This window comes from Pristiophorus japonicus, unplaced genomic scaffold (assembly GCF_044704955.1).
Source record: "Pristiophorus japonicus isolate sPriJap1 unplaced genomic scaffold, sPriJap1.hap1 HAP1_SCAFFOLD_154, whole genome shotgun sequence".
Taxonomy (NCBI): domain Eukaryota; kingdom Metazoa; phylum Chordata; class Chondrichthyes; family Pristiophoridae; genus Pristiophorus; species Pristiophorus japonicus.
In genome coordinates this window covers 810,484-831,987 of record NW_027251217.1, presented here as the reverse complement: position 1 = coordinate 831,987, position 21,504 = coordinate 810,484, and the positions used below count along the sequence as shown (strand labels likewise).

Sequence of the window (21,504 nt, the reverse complement as noted above, 5' to 3'; positions counted from 1 at the left end):
TGCTTTTATTAGACGTACGTATTTGAAGGACATTCGCGAGGCAAGAGTTGGGTAAATAGCCCAACTCTCCACCCACAGAGGCCCTTTAGTTTCGGATGCGGTGGATCTGTGGAGAATTTTTGACAGATCACAAATTCCCAGGTTTAGGAGCACGCAGTTCACATACCGAAACCCGGAATTTGTGGGGACCACACGGGCGCATACTCACCTCGTACGTGCCTGTGGGGAGCACAAATTCTGGCCCATTATAATCAGAGAATGGTGAGGGACAGGACAAGGCTATTTGGCCCAAATAAGTCTGTTCCTGTCACAGAGATGAACCACCTGCCCCTCCTCTCAGTGTATCCACACAAACACATTCAATTGTCTCGAGAGCCCACTTGCTGTGCCCCTTATGTGTCCTTCCCTGGCAAATGATCCCGGGCTCTATTAACCTTCGGGTGAAAAAATTCCCCTGATTCCCTGTCTTATCTCCCAAATTCATTTTTATTCTTGTAATTATTTTGGGAATTATGGGACTCTTTTCTGCACTAATGTAAATTCCATCAATATACTCCAAACAGAATTCTCTTGCCTAAACAAAATACTTCAAACCCCCCTCACCCTTCCGTTAACCTAAACTCAGGCTGGATTTTCGGTCGCCTAACGCCTCAGGTAGTGGCCAGAGAGGTGTTAATGGGAGCGGAGTGGAAGAGGTTACTGATCTGGAGTGCAGCGTTTAGTGTCCCCACCGAAAATTCATTCCAGGCTCACCGGGGACACAAACCAGCAGTGCCTGGCTGCTGACGGTCACTCTGACCATGACGTATTCCTGGTGCAATGTCCACACTTGCATCCCGGTCAGAAAACGTCTGGAAAAACAGTCGGTACAGGCTTGCAGAGTCGTTAACTGGTGGTGACTTTAAACGGATGAAGAAACGCTTCCCTGGGAGGTCACATTCAGTGCAACGTTTACTCACAGCACAGTGGTGAGCCTCCGAGTATGCAGCGGCACATAGACATACCAGTTCAACTTGACACAAACTTCTTGTGAAATTTTAATGGAGCCATTACCTGTTCACCTGGTTTTCACTCTACATGTTCTAACAAGGCATCGGGAACAGAGAAGGGCTGTTGGGCATGTTAGCGGCTGAAGGAGGAGAGCCCCCAGTTGTCGGAGCAGGCGGCCTTTACCCCCACGGCTTCACCGACAGGCAACACTTATACCTGCACCTCTCTGAGGAGCAGTGTATCAGAACGATGCACTTCCGAAAGGAGGTTGTTAGAGAGATATGCAATCTCCTGCAGGAAGACCTGCAGCCTCACATCGGCACCAGGACTGTGCTGTCCGTCTCACTGAAGGTCATGGTGGTACTCGCCTTCTATGCGTCTGGCTCCTTCCAGGCTGCATCAGGGGACATATGCAGCGTCTCACAATGTGCAGCACATCACTCCATCCGCGATGTCACACAGACACTCTACACATGCAGAATGAATTTAATTACCTTCCCAACGAACAGCGAGAAACAGGATGCGCACGCATGTGGGTTTGTCAGGATAGTGGGTTTTCCGAGGGTGTGGCTGTGTAGATGCTGATGTGCCACGTGTGTGTACAGTCGGGTATCTGAGTAATAAGGCGGTGTGTATATTTGCATTTCATGCTGCGTGGCATCGCACAGTGGGTCGGGAGCACAAGCAACTACCAGTCAGTCTGAGGTTTAGACCTGTGACCGCATCTGAAGAGTTGAAAGATGCTGCTCGGTGGGCTCAGGATGTAAGGAGCTAGAAGGTGAGAGAGGCTTGGATGGGCAGGGCATATCTGGTGAAGTGCAGGAGAAGTATCAGGCTGGCTTCAGCAAGGGGAAGCATGGCCTGGTAGACATATAGAAGGGGCAGGCACTGCAAAGTCTTTACATTGTGTGGGACAGTGAGGTTCACATGAAGGCATTGGAAGGCGAATGGAAAGGGTACTCACCCTGACGACCCAAGTCAGGTCGTTAAATTCATCACCACATTGAGTTGCTGTTATGGCACCGTGTTCCGGGCTGAAATGTGGTGTGCCGTCTCCCTCCACAGCCTCTCCAGAACCATAGGCGGATGTGTTCATCCTCCTCCCGGCTGGCCGGCACTCCAGCGACTCTCCACTGCCTCCAGCAAGAGCGGTGGGCGAGAAGCGGGCACTTAGCTGGCGTCCTCCTTCCTCCTCCATGTTGGCGCTATGAAGACACTGTGGAGCTGGAGCTGCTCATACACTAACTTACCTTGCCGTGCCTTTAATACTCGGCTGTTCCCGGGATCTGAATCAAAGTTCGGCACACGCGCAATGGGTTTGCTAATTTACCAACCAAAACTTTCGTATGGCCACCCCCGAGCTCTGGTGTGCAACGGCCTCTGTCTGCTCGTCGTCCAATTCTGACGATTTTTCGGGGTAAAGGACGTAAACTTTTTCAAGGCAATAAAATTACCGCTCCGACTGGGTGACCATCCCAAATAAGACGTGACTGAATTTCACCCCCAATACCTTAAATCATCTTTCTGATTGCTCTCTGTACCTTCAGAATAGCAGTGACCTTCACCTGTGGTCAGGTGACTATAGCAGTGCAGGTAATACCCCAGATAACCTCCCCACGTCCTGAAACAACAGCGATTTAACTGCTGTCTATTCACAGTCTGCCCCTTTCTCAGTGTACACAATAGCCCAGCTAATCTACCCAAGACCTAATACAATGACAGTGGAACTTCCTTCAGGGGAGTTACTTCCAAAGCTCAGGGTATTGATAACTGAAGGCAGAGCACCAATGTCGGAGTGCAGCACATCGGGTATGAGACCAGAATTGGAGGAGCACATAGATCTCGAAGGATTGTAGGCTGAAGGAGATTCAGAGATAGGGAGGGTGTGATGGAGGATTCTGAATACAAGAATGAGGCTATTTAAATCGATACGGTGCCTGAACAGAAGCCAATGTAGGTCAGCGAGCACAGGGGTAATTGATGCGAGTTCAGATATGGGCAGCAGAGGTTTAGTTAAGCGCGTTAATGCAGCGAGTAAGGTGGGAGGCCGGCCAGGAGGGAATCGGAATAATCGAGTCTGAGATAACAAAGGGCATGGATGATTTCAGCAGCAGATGAGCTGAGGCAGAGGCAGAGACAGATTATATTGTGGAAGTAGGCAGACTTCGTGATGGAGTGAATATGGGGTCGGAAGCTCTATTACTGGCCAAATGGAATGCTGAGTAGAACTTCTGTCCATTCACAGTCTGTCCCACTCACAGATTGCACCATAACCCAGATAACCTGCCAGGGTCTGATACTGTAACAGGGGACTCCTGAACATTCAGTCTGTCCCACTCACAGATTGCACCATAACACAGATAACCTGCCAGGGTCTGATACAGTAACAGGGGACTCCTGAACATTCAGTCTGTCCCTATCCCACTGATAGCCAAAGCTCTATTTTGCAGTAAATACTAGAATCAAGTGAGGATTTCACACAGTTCTCGCTCATTGTTTACTTTCAGTAACTGAGTTTTAATTGCGACATGCACCTTTTATTGTAACCGTGAATTCAATCTTAGCACTCTTACTGAAGAGTGAAATGGTACTGAGAAGTTACTTTTATGTCAATACAACTAACATTAAGAACCACTTTCTGTCTGTTCTAATTGAAGATGCTCAACAGAAACACAAGGAAACACTCCGGGTACAAACTGAAACACTGAGAGTGAACACTATCCTAATAAGGGAGAAGGTTAAGGTTTTCCAGCTGGTTGATCGATACACTGAGCTAACGGTCATTTCTACTGTTCGAGATCGGAGACTTGTCGAACATGAACTGCTGGCAAGAGGCCGAGACCATGAAGAGTGGACAAAGAAACATCTCCGGGGAGAACTGGAGAAAATCCGAACTGATCAACTGTTCCACAGCAGTTTTTCCCGGAGAAAATCAAAATCCGGGAGTTCAGCGGCAGTGAGCGGTGTCGCGGGGATTGGAAAAACAACAATGGTACAAAAGATTGTTTCTGACTGGGCCACGGGGAAAATATACCCCCACTTTCTATTTGTTTTCAGTTTTAAATTCCGGGATTTGAACGACATTAACGGTAGAATAAACCTGAGGAATCTGATACTGGATCAGTATTCTTACTTTGGGAATATTCTGAGAGAGCTTTGGAAGAACCCAGAGAGATTGCTGTTTATATTCGATGGTTTGGATGAATTCAAGGACAGCATCGATTTTGCTGACAATCGGAGAAATACAGAACCTCAGCACAGGTGCACAGATCCCGAAGACTGGTGTGAAGTGTCTGACATTGTGTACAGTTTAATACACCACAAGCTGCTCCCAGGATGTTCAGTGCTAGTGACCAGCCGCCCCACTGCATTACATTTATTGGAAAAGGCTGAGATCGGTGTCTGGGCTGAAATCCTGGGATTTGTTGGTAAGGAACGGAAGGAATATTTCAACAAGTTTTTTGACGATCAGACGGTGGCAGCAGCTGTTATTAAACACGTGGAGGAGAACGAGATCCTGTACACCATGTGCTACAACCCTTCCTACTGCTGGATCCTCGGTCTGGCACTGGGTCCCTTCTTTACACAAAGAGACAGGAGACATCAGCGAGTTCCCAAGACCATCACCCAACTGTATTCCTACTATATCTACAACATTCTGAAAAACCACAGCCAAGAGATTGAAAGCCCCCGTGATGTGTTACTGAAGCTCGGTGAGATGGCCTTCACAGGAGTCTCCGAGAAGAAGATTGTGTTTAGAAATGGAGATTTGATCAAATACAATCTGCAAACTTCCCAGTTCTTGTCTGGGTTCATGATGGAACTTTTGGAGAGAGATGATTCTGCCCAGAGCATGGTGTACACATTCCCACATCTCACCATCCAAGAGTTTGTAGCTGCACTCGCACAATTCCTGACTCCCGATTCCGGGGACATCCGGAAACTGCTCAGTGAATCCCGCAGCAAGCAAGATGGGCGATTTGAGATATTTCTCCGTTTTGCTGCTGGTCTCTCCTCCCCACACTCAGCTCGGCCCCTGGAGGAGTTTCTGGGTCCATTTCTACATCAAACCACCTGTCGAGTGATTGACTGGGTGCAGGAGAAGGTTGAAGGACAGATTGGGAACACAGGGAGTGTAACTGGTAAACGGAACCTGCTGAACACATTCCACTACCTGTTTGAGGCTCAGAATACAGCACTGGCTCAGCTCACAGTGGGATCTGTGAAAACACTTACATTTAGTGGATTGACATTGACCCCTATTGACTGTGCGGTCCTGTCTCATGTCATTAGGCTCTGTGATACAATAAAAGACCTCAATCTGCGGAAGTGCAACATTCAGTGTGAAGGACTCCAGCGGCTGGGACCCGTACTCCACAAATGCCGGGAGTTGAGGTAACTGTTTATTTGTCTCTAACTGTTGGGTGAATTGTAGAACAGTCACAGATTGTGTTGTTGCTCCGTAATGAAGGGAAACAAACAGTTCAGTTAAACCAGAGAGAAGCAGATTGAAGACAAGTATGACCAATAATAAGGGGATCGGTTCGTAAACATCGAAACATAGAAAATAGGTGCAGGAGTCGGCCATTCGGCCCTTCGAGCCTGCACCACCATTCAATAAGATCATGGCTGAACATTCCTTCAGTACCCCTTTCCTGCTTTCTCTCCATACGCCTATGTAATTCCCTAAGGGCTGGAGAATCTCGAACGGATCCTTGTGAACAAATAGGGATTTTACAGTCTTTATCACATCAACAAATGCAGCTCACTGAAAACATAATTACATTAGGCCCGAAATTTGCGGTCGGTGACTTACTGCGGGCCGATACCTCCGACCGAAAAATAAATGCGAAAGTACCTGGTGGTCCCGGAGGGACGTAGACTTGAGGTCTGAGGCCTAGATGGGCTGCCCAGCGAATGGGCTCACACATCCCAGGAACATAAACGCAACCTGGGATCACGTGGCCTGGACCAGCAATGATCATGGAATATTCTCATTGATTATATTGGGAGTTCTGTTTGTACAAGCTCCCAGTACGATCACTGAAAATACTCCCCAGAACACAGAAGCTGCTCACATATTTAAAATGAATTGAATTATTATTAAACGGTTCAGAAAAAGATTTGATTTTCTTTTAATGTTTCAATAGGGTTAAAATACCTGAATACACGGTGTTTAATATAAAAACTAGTGATAAATGTAATTGTTCTATGTTTTAAAACTCTTACACTGGTAAAAGTAGACTCTACACCTGCCTTTTCCAGGCATAAGAGTTTGAAGGACATTCTCTGGGCAGGAGTTGGACAAATATCCCGATCTCTGCGCGCCAATGTCCTTCTCCTGGCGACACATTGACAAATTGCAAATTCAGTTTCTCGCACATGTGTACTGCGTGCCGAGAACCTGCATTTGCGGGACCTTTGAGTACGTGCGCACATCGTATGTACCCAGAGAGTCCGCAGTTTACCGCACAAAATCATATTTAATAAGCTGCACAGTGGAATGTAAATATACAATATAAACCGGCAGTAAAGGTAGAATTCACTTAAAATGTTTTCCACATCCACCATTTCAACTGGGAACAGGACTGAAACCAGAGTTTAAACCTCTAACAGTTAGATATTTTCCCCAGTGATGTATAGAGTGTATCTTGTTGATGGGGAAGTTTCCTGGATTGGGAATATTGGGGAATCGGGAATTCTTTCAGCTGTAAGTGATTAGAATTATTTACAGTCCTGAACATTAAGACAAGAATGATCTTCAGGATCTTCAATCTGCCTGTAAAAAGGTTCCAATCTAGTGTGGTGTGGAGTATTATCCCCGGAGTACAGACACACACCGGCCAATCTAGTGTGGTGTGGGGTATTATCCCCGGAGTACAGACACACACCGGCCAATCTAGTATGGTGTGGGGTATTATCCCCGGGGTACAGACACACACTTACCAATCTAGTGTGGTGTGGGGTATTATCCCCGGGTACAGACACACACCGACCAATCTAGTGTGGTGTGGGGTATTATCCCCGGAGTACAGACACACACCGACCAATCTAGTGTGGTGTGGGGTATTATCCCCAGTACAGACACACACCGACCAATCTAGTGTGGTGTGGGGTATTATCCCCGGGATACAGACACACACTGACCAATCTAGTGTGGTGTGGGGTATTATCCCCGGGATACAGACACACACCGACCAATCTAGTGTGGTGTGGGGTATTATCCCCGGGGTACAGACACACACTGACCAATCTAGTGTGGTGTGGGGTATTATCCCCGGGTACAGACATACACCGACCAATCTAGTGTGGTGTGGGGTATTATCCCCGGGGTACAGACACACACTGGCCAGCGGAAGGGTCTTGCACACAGCAGGTGGCTCCTGGGTAAACCGGGGGCAGTGAACCCGGGAATTTCCCATAATCCACCCCCCGTGTGTGAGGCCCCGCTCGGGGAGGGAACTTCCGAAAATTCCCCCAAAACTGTCGGGCCAGTTACATCTGGAATTCATGTAGAGCCCGTTTAATGGGGAATAAAGTGAGAGACTGCCGTCCCCAATAAACTAGGAGTCCAGGGAGATTTAAACCATGTAACGGGATAGAATGAACTCTCCTTGTTACGTGAGATCCTGGGGGATTTTACAGCAGCAGTTAGCGTGTTTCACAATATAACTCCCCCTGAGATATTATACCGATAAATATAAAGTACAGGGAATCGCCGCTTTATCTTTTGATTCGAGGAAAATCGTCCCATTCCTATAATACCCGGGATTTAGGAGCTGTACAAATGGGACAAGTTTCCCCAAACATGAGGGGTTCCGATCACTGAGCTCCAGGAGGGTAATTCTGATCATCAGGGAATGAGATCGGACAGAGGGACATTTACAGACTTCACACAGACAGCACTTTATTTAATCAATACATTTACTGACAGTCCCTGAATATATGGGGAGTTGGACAGAGTGAGATTAAATATTGGGGGAATATTGCGGGGGGGTCAGTGGGTGCGATCGGTGGCGGGTCAGGTGGGAAATTATTTATTTGACAGTGGGTAGGGACCCCGCTGTTAACCCGCTCCACACAACTTTCCCAAATATCAGGTCTGCCAGCACTGAGCAGACCCGACACACAGCAGCGGGGGAGGCAATTCAGGTCATTATCACCTTGTTAACGATTAACAACTCATTTCAGTCCATCCTCAGAGTTTACCAGGTCACCCGCGGGGTCCACGCTGTTCGGGGATCACGTCGGGTAACCAGGGCGGGAGTTGAATGGCCATGGAATCATCTCATTACTTGAAAGCTGGAAATATGCTATAAAATCTCCCTTGTCACAGCTGTTCACTTTCCAAACTCAGAAGCTGTTGCTTGCTGTGTTTGAAAGACAGGTGAACTTTATGCAGGTTGCAAATGTTTGGAGAAAGCTCTCTATCCAGTGTCCCCTCTCTCACCATTGACAGATCGCTTCTGTTATCCCAAGTTCAGCTGCCATCTATTACATCAGAATGGGTACGGTTTATACTGTCTCCCCTTGGTCCTCAGATTCTGACCATGATCAGCCCCACACCAGCAGCACCAACAAACACACCGACCTTCTCTGCAATCACCTGATGCTGCACAGGACACAGGGTATCAGCATCCAACCACATTTCTGCCCGGGAGATCAGGGATGGTCTCACCATGGTCAGATGTACTTCATTTGATACTGTACACCCTGGCTGTCTCACGGTGCACCAGGTTAGCACCACCCCACACCAACAACATAAAGCACCCCGACAATGCCCAAACCATTCCTTTCACACTCATCAACATTGCGGGGGTTCCATTATGTCTCACCATTCATTGCAACTCACTCAGCCACTTCCAAAGGTGCACACAGGTCTGCCCAAGCACGGAAAGTATTGACCATATAGATATCAATGTTTGCCAGTGTATTAACAGAAACTTCAGGTAAACATCGGCTAAAAGACCCAAGTGTTTACCGTTGTGTGTTGATGGTTGGTGTGATTGGAGAAGGATGAGGGTGAGATGGGGATGTGATAATGTAGATAGAGAGGGATGGGTGGAGGTACAAGGTAAGTTGGTGTGAGTAAGGATGTGCATGAGTAGGGTAGGGAAGGCAGAGTGATGGGGATGTGATGAATGGCACATCAGGATGAGCTTGTATCCGAGGGTCTTGAGAAGTAGCAGCAGGGATTGTGGGTGCATTGGTTGTAATTTATCAAAATTCCCTGGATTCCAGGGAGGTCCCACCAGATTGGAAAACTGCAAATGTAACACCCCTGTTTAAAGAAGGAAGCAGACAAAAAGCAGGAAACTATAGACCAGTTAGCCTAACATCTGTGGTTGGGAAAATGTTGGAGTCCATTATTAAAGAAGCAGTAGCAGGACATTTGGAAAAGCAAAATTTGGTCAGGCACAGTCAGCATGGATTTATGACGGGGAAGTCATGTTTGACAAATTTGCTGGATTTCTTTGAAAATGTAATCAGGGTGGATAAAGGGGAACCAGTGGATGGTGATGTACTTGGATTTGCAGAAGGCATTTGACAAGGTGCCACATAAAAGGTTACTGCACAAGATAAAAGTTCACGGGGTTGGGGGTAATATATTGGCATAGATAGAGGATTGGCTAACTAACAGAGAACAGAGTCGGGATAAATGGTTCATTCTCTGGTTGGCAATCAATAACTAGTGGGGTGCCGCAGGGATCAGTGCTGGGACCCCAACTATTTACAATCTATATGAACGACTTGGAAGAAGGGACCGAGTGTAACGTCGCCAAGTTTGCTGACGATTAAAGATGGGAAGAAAAGCAATGTGTGAGGAGGACACAAAAATCTGCAAAAGGACATCGACAGACTAAGTGAGTGGGCAAAAATTTGGCAGATGGAGTATAATGTTGGAAAGTGTGAGGTCATGCATTTTGGCAGAAAAAAAGACAAAGAGCAAGTTATTATTTCAATGGAGGAAGATTGCAAAGTGCCGCAGTACAGTGGGACCTGGGGGTACTTGTGCATGACACACAACAGGATAAGTGTGCAGGTACAGCAAGTGATCAGGAAGGCCAATGGTATCTTGGCCTTTATTGCAAAGGGGATGGAGTATAAAAGCAGGGAAGACTTGCTACAGCGATATAAGGTATTGGTAAGGCCACACCTGGAATACTGCGTGCAGTTTTTGTTTCCATATTTACGAAAGGATATACTTGCTTTGGAGGCAGTTCAGAGAAGGTTCATTCAGTTGATTCCAGGGATGAAGAGGGTTGACTTATGAGGAAAGGTTGAATAGGTTGGGCCTCCACTCATTGGAATTCAGAAGAATGTGAAGTGATCTGGTTGAAATGTATAAGATTATGAAGGGGCTTGACAAGGTGGATGTAGAGAGGATGTTTCCACTGATGGGAGAGACTAGAACTAGAGGGCATGATCTTAGAATAAGGGGCCGCCCATTTAAAACTGAGATAAGGAGAAATTTCTTCTCCTGAGGGTTGTAAATCTGTGGAATTCGCTGCCTCAGAGAGCTGTGGAGGCTGGGACATTGAATACATTTAAGGCAGAAATAGACAGTTTCTTAAACGATAAGGGGATAAAGGATTATGGGGAGCGGGCGGGGAAGTGGAGCTGAGTCCATGATCAGATCAGCCATGATCTTACTGAATGGTGGAGCAGGCTCGAGGGGCCGTATGGCCTACTCCTGCTCCTATTTCTGATGAAGATCAGTTTGGATTTGCAGAAACGTTTTGTGATCCACTGAGATCATTGAAAGGTTTGCACCACTGCAGCCAGGTCCCCCTGACTACATCCCTGCTTGTGCAATGTGTACCCAGGCTGCAATTGGTCTCCTGGGGAGGTCTCTTCCACCCATGGGAAGGGAAGAGGATCTCGCTGTGTGCTGTGAATCCCTCCATAGCCATATGGAGGGAGTGCTGGGAGAGCAAGGGTGCAGCGGTGCACCTCTGTACAGAGCTGGTCAGTGTTTGCAGCAGCTCACTGACAGCACAACTGTGAACATCAATGTGCGCACGGTCCCTTTAAAGGAACTGGCTGATGCTGCGTCACCAGACCTGCTTCCTCCAATTGGTCGGGAACCACGCTGGGCGGGGCTTAACATGGCCAATCAGGGGAGAGTTTCACAGAGTGGGCTGGAACCGGACAGAGATGGGGACCCACCACCGACCCCGGTCACACCGGACCCACCCAGGTGGGGAATCCTGGCCCAAAACTGGGTATTAATTTACTGATGTACTTTCAGTGATTGCTGTAATATCCGAGAGAGAGAATATATCCGATCCGGGGTTTGGTTCAGTTTGTTTCTCACTCTGTTTGTGTTTAGACTGAGTTACAATAAACTGGGAGATTCAGGAGTGAAACTGCTGTCTCCGGCTCTGAGGGACCCGGACTGTAAAATACAGGAACTGGAGTAAGTACCAGACTGTGTGAGATTGTGTTAATAATAACTGGGTGTCTGACACTGAACATTATTATTAGTATCAGTAATAGTGTTATTAATAAACACTAAATATTACAGGTTGAGCGTCCAAAATCCGGAATGTTCCGGAGTCCGGACTCCGGGACAATCCGTGGCAGGGTCGTCCGGAATCCGTAAAATGTTCCGTAATCTGGACCGGACGACCCTGCCGATCTCTGGTCTCGCCTTACTGCCCTTACCTCGGGGCCTCCGAGCCGGCCCATCTGAACACCTCCAGGGCGGGGCCCTCCCCGAACACCACCTTCCCAGCGGGGCCCTCCCCCGAACACCACCTTCCCAGCGGGGCCCTCCCCCGAACACCACCTTCCCAGCGGGGCCCTCCCCCGAACACCACCTTCCCAGCGGGGCCTCCCCCGAACATCACCTTCCCAGCGGGGCCTCCCCCGAACACCACCTTCCCAGCGGGGGCCTCCCCCGAACACCACCTTCCCAGCGGGACCCAGCCCGAACACCACCTTCCCAGCGGGGGCCCTCCCCCGAACACCACCTTCCCAGCGGGGCCCTCCCCCGAACACCACCTTCCCAGCGGGGCCCTCCCCCGAACACCACCTTCCCAGCGGGGCCCTCCCCCAAACACCACCTTCCCAGCGGGGCCTCCCCCAAACACCACCTTCCCAGCGGGGCCCTCCCCCAAACACCACCTTCCCAGCGGGGGCCCTCCCCCGAACACCACCTTCCCAGCGGGGCCCTCCCCCGAACACCACCTTCCCAGCGGGGCCTCCCCCGAACACCACCTTCCCAACGGGGCCCTCCCCCGAACACCACCTTCCCAGCGGGCCCTCCCCCGAACACCACCTTCCCAACGGGGCCCTCCCCCAAACACCACCTTCCCAGCGGGGCCCTCCCCCGAACACCACCTTCCCAGCGGGGCCTCCCCCAAACACCACCTTCCCAGCGGGGCCTCCCCCGAACACCTCCACGGCGACGGGGCCCCACCCGAACAATTCCTTGGAGAGTAAACCCCCCACCTTTCTGACGTTCCGAAATCTGGAAATACCTGAACCTGGATTCAGGCATTTACGGATTTCGGACGTCAGAAACATGGTCCGAAGTCCGGAAAAACACACAAACCAGCTCGGCCTCGGTCCCGAGGTTGCCGGTTTTGAGACACTCAACTGTATTAGTATCAGTAATAGTGTTACTAATAAACACTATACATTATTATTAGTATCAGTAATAGTGTTGTTAATAAGCACTGAACATTATTAGTATCAGTAATAGTGTTGTTAATAAACACTGAACATTATTAGTATCAGTAATAGTGTTATTAATAAACACTGGGGATTTACTCTGATTCCTGTTATTTCTCTCTCTGATCCCCAGGCTACATGATGTCGGTCTCACAGATTCTTGTGCCGAGGATCTCGTCTCCGCTCTCAGTACAAATCGCTCACTGACGGTTCTGGAACTGCGATCAAACTCCTTCACAGACCGATCTTACCCCGCTCTCCGTCGCCTCATACTGACCTGCAGGAGTCTGGAGCGGATCTGGTGAGTGTTTGTGTTAATGTTTATTGTAATAAAATATAAATACGTTCAGTCACTATTTATGGGTAATATTTGACTGTAATTAACATTGAAATATTAACCCAATCCCCCTGTTATTTACACTGTTGTTCAATCTGTTTATTTCCTGTTTAATCTTTAATCTGTTTCAGGCTGTTTGGGAATCAGTTCAGTTCCACTGGACAGAGACACCTGGAGTCGCTGCAGGAATCCAGACCCACACTGAGTGTGAATATGTGAACATTTCACTGTATGACCATCACTGCTCCCATTGTGTGAACATTTCACTGTATGACCATCACTGCTCCCATTGTGTGAACATTTCACTGTATGACCATCACTGCTCTCATTGTGTGAACATTTCACTGTATGACCATCACTGCTCCCATTGTGTGAACATTTCACTGTATGACCATCACTGCTCCCATTGTGTGAACATTTCACTGTATGACCATCACTGCTCCCATTGTGTGAACATTTCACTGTGTGACCATCACTGCTCTCATTGTGTGAACATTTCACTGTATGACCATCACTGCTCCCATTGTGTGAACATTTCACTGTGTGACCATCACTGCTCCCATTGTGTGAACATTTCACTGTGTGACCATCACTGCTCTCATTGTGTGAACATTTCACTGTATGACCATCACTGCTCCCATTGTGTGAACATTTCACCGTATTACCATCACTGCTCTCATTGTGTGAACATTTCACTGTATGACCATCACTGCTCCCATTGTGTGAACATTTCACTGTATGACCATCACTGCTCTCATTGTGTGAACATTTCACTGTATGACCATCACTGCTCCCATTGTGTGAACATTTCACTGTGTGACCATCACTGCTCCCATTGTGTGAACATTTCACTGTGTGACCATCACTGCTCCCATTGTGTGAACATTTCACCGTATTACCATCACTGCTCTCATTGTGTGACCATTGGGCCGATTTCCTGCCCCTCCCCTTTAACCCCGCGTGCTCCAGGTTTGAATCCTGTATCAATTCAGTCAATGAAAGATACGACAACAGGAAAAGATTTATTGGAAGCTGTAAATCAGCACATGTCAAAATTAGGAGTGGAGTGGAAAAAATGGCAAGTATGGCCACTGATAGAAGCCCAAATCTGAGAGATAAACATGTTGCATTACTGAAAAGAATTCAAGACCAAGTCATAGAAACGAATCCAGAACAGAAAATTATTTTTCTACTTTGCATTATTCATCAAGCGGTCCTCTATAAAGGAGTTTTAAAACTAAGCAATATTGTAGACACAGTTATGAAAGTGGTCAACTACATTTGAGCATGAGGATTAAGCCACAGGCAATTTGTAATTCTGCTTGAGAAACCTGAATCCGAGCTCAATGATGTTCTGTATCAAACCAACGTAAGATGGCTTCGTTTGGGTAAAACTTTGAAAAGAGTGTGGTAACTTAGAACCGGGATTGGTTTGTTTTTGAAAATGAAAAAACAAGATTTGCATTTTCCACAGTTGAACGAAGCAGATTGTCTCTAGTTTTGCATTCGCTGTTGATATCATGGGCCACATAAATAAACTGAATTTAAGACTGCAAGGGAAGGAGCTTTTTGTTCATGATTTGCATTGCAGTGTCAAGTCCTTTTGCCCCGTCAGATAGAAAACAAACAGTTCAGCTTTTCCAACTTTGCAACAGATTACTGTTTGAGATGAAAAGCTGAAAAAATACACGTCGTCATTGCTCAACTTGCATGCTGAATTTTCTAGCCGATTCCAGGATTTTAGAATGGTAGAAAATGACCTGTATTCTCGCCATTCACATTTGATGTTGACAACATTTCCCACTGCTTCCAACTCGAGCTTATCGACCTGCAATGTGATGCATAGTCTTAGGATGAGGGGTAGGCCATTTAGGACTGAGATGAGGAGAAACTTCTTCACTCAGAGAGTTGTTCACCTGTGGAATTCCCTGCTGCAGAGATTTGTTGATATATTCAAGAGGGAGTTAGATATGGCTCTTTCGGCTCAAGAGATCAAGGGGCATGGAGAGAAAGCAGGAAAGGGGTACTGAGGGAATGATCAGCCATAATCTTATTGAATGGCGGTGCAGGCTCGAAGGGCCGAATGGCCTACTCCTGCACCTATTTTCTATGTTTCTACCGGCCCTTTAACAGTTTCCCGCTCGAGCTGAGCGAGCGTCATCTCCCATTGTGACGTCAAGGGACACCGCCCCAGGGTCACATGACTCAGCCGCCCTGCCCCGACAGCATTGCTTCTGCAGGATATCCTGCGCTGAATGTTCCCCCAATGGGGCCCTGGGGAAATGCACAGACAGGAAGGGCCCAGGGTGGGGCTCAGTCTGGGCCGTAGTGGGACACTGACAATTGTGCTCAGTGTACCTGGGGGTCTCTATGTGAGGAGTCAGACTGTGTAACAAGTGTCCCTGTGTACAGTTTGTGTCTCCCAGTGAGAAGTCAGACTGTGTAACAAGTGTCCATGTGTACAGTGTGTGTCTCTCCCAGTGAGGAGTCAGACTGTGTAACAAGTGTCCCTGTGTACAGTGTGTCTCTCCCAGTGAGGAGTCAGACTGTGTAACAAGTGTCCCTGTGTACAGTGTCTCTCTCCCAGTGAGGAGTCAGTCTGTGTAACAAGTGTCCCTGTGTACAGTGTGTCTCTCCCAGTGAGGAGTCAGTCTGTGTAACAAGTGTCCCTGTGTACAGTGTGTCTCTCCCAGTGAGGAGTCAGACTGTGTAACAAATGTCCCTACAATCCTCTGAGATCTCCCCACTCCTCTGACCTCTTGCACTTTCTCGATTTCCATTTCCCCACATTGGCGCCCATGACTTCAGCTGCCAAGGTCCTAAACTCTGGAATTCCCTCCCTAAACCTATTCACAGCTCGAACTCTCTCTCATCCACCTTTAAACGTTTCTTAAAACGTACCTCTTTCACTATACTTTTCGTTGTCTGTCCAAACATCTAATTATGTGACACGGTGTCAAATTTTGTCTGATTATTGTCTCGTTATGTTTCATTAAATTAAAGCCACTATATAAATGTTATGTTAATAAAATTCCACCACTTCTGCTCCACCCTAGTCTCCCCATTATTTTATAAAAACTGGCTTCATTATTTGAATATTTTAAATAAAGGTTGTACAAGAGTACATCCCATCTTCTCCAAACAACACTATAGATGCGAAGTGTCCGTCTATTGATCCGGGTGGGTTTTACTCTGGAAGCTGGATATGCAATTTACACAAGATGGAGAGACTGGGTGTGAGCAAAAGAGCACAGCAGGGACTCTGAAAATGCCGCCCCACAGGCAACGGAAAATGGCCCCCATGGACCTGTCGTAAAATGGCCCCCATGGACCTCTCGTAAAATGGCCCCCAGGGACCTGTCGTAAAATGGCCCCCTTAGACCTGTCGTAAAATGGCCCCCATGGACCTGATGTAAAATAGCCCCCATGGACCTGATGTAAAATGGCCCCCATGGACCTGTCGTAAAATGGCCCCCATGGACCTGTCGTAAAATGGCCCCCATGGACCTGTCGTAAAATGGCCCCCATGGACCTGCAACAATCATCGAATCATACAGCCCATTGGGTCCATCCTGCCTGTCGGCTCTGTGAAAGAGCGATCCAATTATTCCCTCTCTCCCCAGAGCCCTGCAAACTGTTTCTTTACAAGTGTACAAGTACAATCTGCTTCCACCACCCTTTCAGGCACTGCTTTCCAGGTCAGAATAACTTGCTGCATTAAAAAATCTTCCTCTATTCCGCTCTGGTTATTTTGCCAATAATTTTAAACCTGTCCTTTGGCTCCCCACCCTCCTGCGACTGGGAATAGTCTCTCCCAATTTACTCCATCAAAACCCCTCAAATGGCCTCCATGTCCCCTCAACATTGGCACATTTCTCCCAAACACAAGCATTATGTTGAAATAGCCATCCACGGATTTACGTGTCTGACCATAATTTCCCCTCAGCCCCTGTTCATCATGCACCGATTAATGTGACATTATAGCATTGCAAGCCGAGCTACTTTAACCCCAGGTTTTAACCTCTTTATTCACAAGGGCCACAATTGAACAGGAACTTGTTAATCCAAGATAACAAACCAGGGCCCAGAGAGGGAATTAAACCCCAGGTAATAAACAGACACATGGGCCCCATGGGTACAACCTGTGGCGGAGGCATTGTTCAATTCACTCTGGAGGGGGTCTCGGTCAGTCCCTTCTGGAGGGGGCCTCATCAAACATGGCTGCCACAGCCAGTAAGTGACATCATCAATGGACACTGACAGGCCACACCCCTTTCAAACTGCATGTGTGAGAGAGTGTGAGTATATGTGTTGTGCAAATCGCATGTTTGTGAGTTTATGCGCATGTGTGTCATGTTGCTGTATATTTTATTTCAATGTGGGTGGGAGAGAGAGTGTGAGTGAGAGCGAGAGCGACGGTCAGTGAGAGAGAGAAAGAGATGGTAAGTGAGAGCGACGGTCTCATGTATTCAACTATCAGTGTAACCCATGTAAAAGCTGACCTAAGTTGTACACCTTGAGAACATTGACCACAAGGGGATGAACTTGTGGGAGATACTCCTAACCTGGACTTTCAGGTAAAAAAGGGGAAGCTCCACCCACCTTCATCACTCGAGATCTTGGTAATAAAGGTAACTGGTCAGAGTGACCTTCTCTCAAGTATGGGCCTCGTGTGCATTTATACTGTATAGTAAGGACATATCATTGGCAACAAGAAACTGGGATTTCAACCACGCGAGCATGGCCACTAGCAGCACAGAAGAGAGGTACTGTGTTGGTGATGATTGGGACGACTTTATTGAGAGACTACAGCAAAGTTTTGTCACTAAGGAATGGTTGGGACAGGATTCGGCCGACAAAACGCAGAGCTCATCTGACGGTTTGTGGATCCACAACGTACTTCCTGATGAAGGACCTTCTAGCGCCAGAGAAGCCGGCGGACAAGACTTTTGAAGAGCTCAGTAAGTTGATCAGGGAACACCTTAAACCGGCGAGCAGCATGCACATGGCGAGACACTGGTTTTACACGCACCGGCGGCGAGAAGGGCAAAGCGTTCCAGACTTCGTGGCAGATCTCCAGCGACTGGCGAGCCTATGTAAGTTCCCAGATGCATGCAGAGCGGAGATGCTGCGAGACTTTTTTATTGAGGGCATCGGGCACGCTGGGGTTTTCAGGAAACTGATTGAGACCAAAGACTTGACCTTGGAAGCGGCGGCTCTAATAGCCCAGATATTTACCTCAGGGGAGGAAGAGACCAGAATGATGTATGACAAAAATTTTGGCTCAAATGCGGCAAACGACCAGGGAGTCAACATTGTTAACGCGGAACACAGTTCTCTAGGCAGACAAGGGCAATCGGACATGCCCCAGCATGTAGTCAAGCCCAAAGGGGGAATTCAACAGAGACAATGGCTAGCTGAACGGCGATTCATGCCATCGCAATGGACAATGCGGCCAGTAATGGGGTCATCAACACCTGTTAATGGTGCGCTTAAGGACAGTTACAGAGACAGTCAGAGATGATCAACTGGTAATGGACCTTTTTGTTTCCAACAACGGGGCCTCCAGCTCATGCTGGAGATGTGGAGACAAACACCCAGCCAGAGCCTGCAGGTATCAGCAATATACCTGCAGAAACTGCAACGTCAGAGGTCACTTGGCATGTGTGTGCAGGAAGCCTGCAGCCAGTTTGATGTACGAGGAGGACGGGTCCAATGTAAGCCCTATGAGGCCAAATTAATACTGGGGGAAATCGCTGGAAGCTGAAGTTCAGCAAGTTCAAATGGAGCACATATACAGTTCGTATACCAGGACGCCACCGATAATGATGAAAGTGCTCCTCAATGACATCCCAGTATCAGTGGAGCTAGACACGGGGGCCAGCCAGTCCCTGATGAGTATCAAACAGTTCGAAAGGTTGTGGGTGTCCAAGGCCAGGAGGCCAAAATTATTGCCGATTGACGCACAGCCACGGACATATACAAAGGAGATCATTCCGCTGCTAGGCAGCGCCACGGTAGTCGTGACCCACAAAGATTTGGAGAACAGATTGCCACTCTGGATTGTCATGGGCAACGGTCTCACACTACTGGGGAGGAGTTGGCTTGCTGTCATGAACTGGAAATGGGGCGATGTCAATACAATTTCTTCTGTGGAGCGAGTATCATTCTCACAGGCCCTGGACAAACTTGACTCATTATTTCAACCCGGCATCGGCACTTTCATGGGGGCCAAGGTAGTGATTTACATAAACCCGGACGCCAGGCCAGTACACCACAAGGCCAGAGCGGTGCCGTACGTGATGCGGGAAAATATAGAATGCGAATTGGACCGCCTGCTGAGGGAAGGCATCATCTCACCAGTCGAATTCAGTGACTGGGCGAGCCCAATTGTGCCAGTGCTCAAGGCGGATGGGTCGGTCAGGATATGTGGCGATTGCAAGGCCACCATCAATCGGGTGTCACTCCAAGACCAGTACCCGCTACCGAGAGCGGAGGACCTCTTTGCGACGCTATCCGGTGGCAAACTTTTTTCAAAATTGGACCTGACCTCAGCTTACATGACCCAGGAGCTGGCGAGTGAGTCGAAGAAGCTGACCACCATCACGACACACAAGGGGTTGTTTGAGTATAATAGATATCCGTTCGGGACTCGTTTGGCCGCCACGATCTTTCAGCGAAATATGGAAAGCCTCCTCAAGTCGATTCCAAGGACGGGGATTTTTCAAGACGACATCCTCATCACTGGTCACGATACTGAAAAACACCTCCACAACCTGGAGGAGGTGCTACGCAGACTGGACTAGGTAGGGCTGTGACTGAAAAAGGCGAAGTGCGTCTTCTTAGCTCCAAAGGTAGAATTCCTGGAGAGGAGGGTAGTAGCAGACGTGATCAGACCGACTGCGTCCAAAACGGAAGCAATCCAGAGAGTACGCAGACGCGTTCGTTCCTGGGGCTCCTGAACTATTTTGGTAACTTTCTTCCCAAATTGAGCACGCTGTTAGAGCCGCTACACGTGCTCCTACGCAAAGGTCGCGATTGGGACTGGGGGGACAGCCAGGAAAGGGCTTTTGATAGAACACGCAATTTGTTATGCTCCAACAAACTGTTAACGTTATATGACCTGTGTAAGAAACTTGTTTTAACGTGCGATGCGTCGTCCTATGGGGTCGGGTGTGTGTTGCAGCATGTGAATGCGAATGGTCAGTTACAGCCAGTAGCTTATGCCTCCAGAAGTCTGTCCCAGGCAGCAAGGAGCTACGGGATGGGAGAAAAGGAAACGCTAGCAGGTGTATATGCAATAAAAGAAATGCACCAGTATCTGTTTGGCAGGAAATTTGAGCTGGAGACAGATCACAAACCCCTAACGTCCCTTTTGGCTGACAACAAGGCCATAAATGCGAATGCACCGGACCGCATACAGGGGTGGGCACTCACGTTAGCCACCTATGACTACACAATTCGGCACAGCCCGGGCACTGAAAACTGCGCCGGTGCACTCAGCAGGCTTCCACTAGCCACCACTGAGGGGGCAATTGAGCATGCTGCTCAGATGGTCATGGCTGTTGAAGCTTTTGAAAGCGAAGGCTCACCTGTGATAGCTCATCAGATTAAAGTCTGGACAAATAAAGACCCGCTACTGTCTTTAGTTAAGAAATGTGTCCTGACTGGGGCCTGGGCAGCCACGTACGGGGCATGCCCTGAGGAATTTAAACCGTTTCATAGGCACAAGGATGAAGTCTCGATTCAGGCCGATTGCCTACTGTGGGGAAACCGAGTAGTCATGCCCCAGATGGGCAGAGAGGTGTTCATCAGAGAACTTCACAATGAGCACCCGGGCGTTGTGATGATGAAGGCAATTGCCAGGTCACACGTTTGGTGGCCAGGGACAGATGCAGACCTGGAACTTTGGGTTTGCAGGTGCAACACATGTGCTCAGCTGGGCAATGCGCCCAGGGAAGCCCCGCCTAGCCCCTGATCCTGGCCCGCCAAGCCATGGTCACGCATCCATGTGGACTACGCAGGTACTTTCATGGGAAAAATGTTTTTGGTTGTAGTACTTGCCTACTCCAAATGGATTGAGTGTGCCATTTTAAATTCAAGCACATCCTCTGCCACGGTAGAAAGTCTACGGGCAATGTTCGCCGCCCATGGTCTACCGGATGTCTTGGTCAGCGACAATGGCCCCTGCTTCACAAGCTCTGAATTCCAGGACTTCATGGCAGGCAATGGAATCAACCATGTCAGAACGGCACCGTTCAAGCCGGCCTCAAACGTCCAGGCGAAACAAGCAGTGCAGATAATCAAACAGGAGATGCTCAAGGTCCCCTACAAAACCACGTATCTCGCCTCCTGTTGGCCAATAGATCCTGACCACACTCGCTCACAGGGGTTCCACCTGCAGAGCTGTTAATGAAAAGGACGCTCAAAACCAGGTTATCCCTTATACACCCCAATATTGAGAGCAGGCGTCAGTCACAATGTGACTACCATGACAG

At 48.3% G+C, this 21,504-nt stretch overlaps 1 protein-coding gene and 1 pseudogene across 1 annotated transcript in view; both read left to right on the top strand.

The window, feature by feature from the left end:
• Window positions 1-21,504, top strand: part of LOC139242929 (uncharacterized) — a 297,685-nt gene that overhangs the window by 31,376 nt on the left and 244,805 nt on the right. The window lies entirely within an intron of this gene.
• Window positions 13,238-16,175, top strand: LOC139242940 (general transcription factor II-I repeat domain-containing protein 2B-like; annotated as a pseudogene).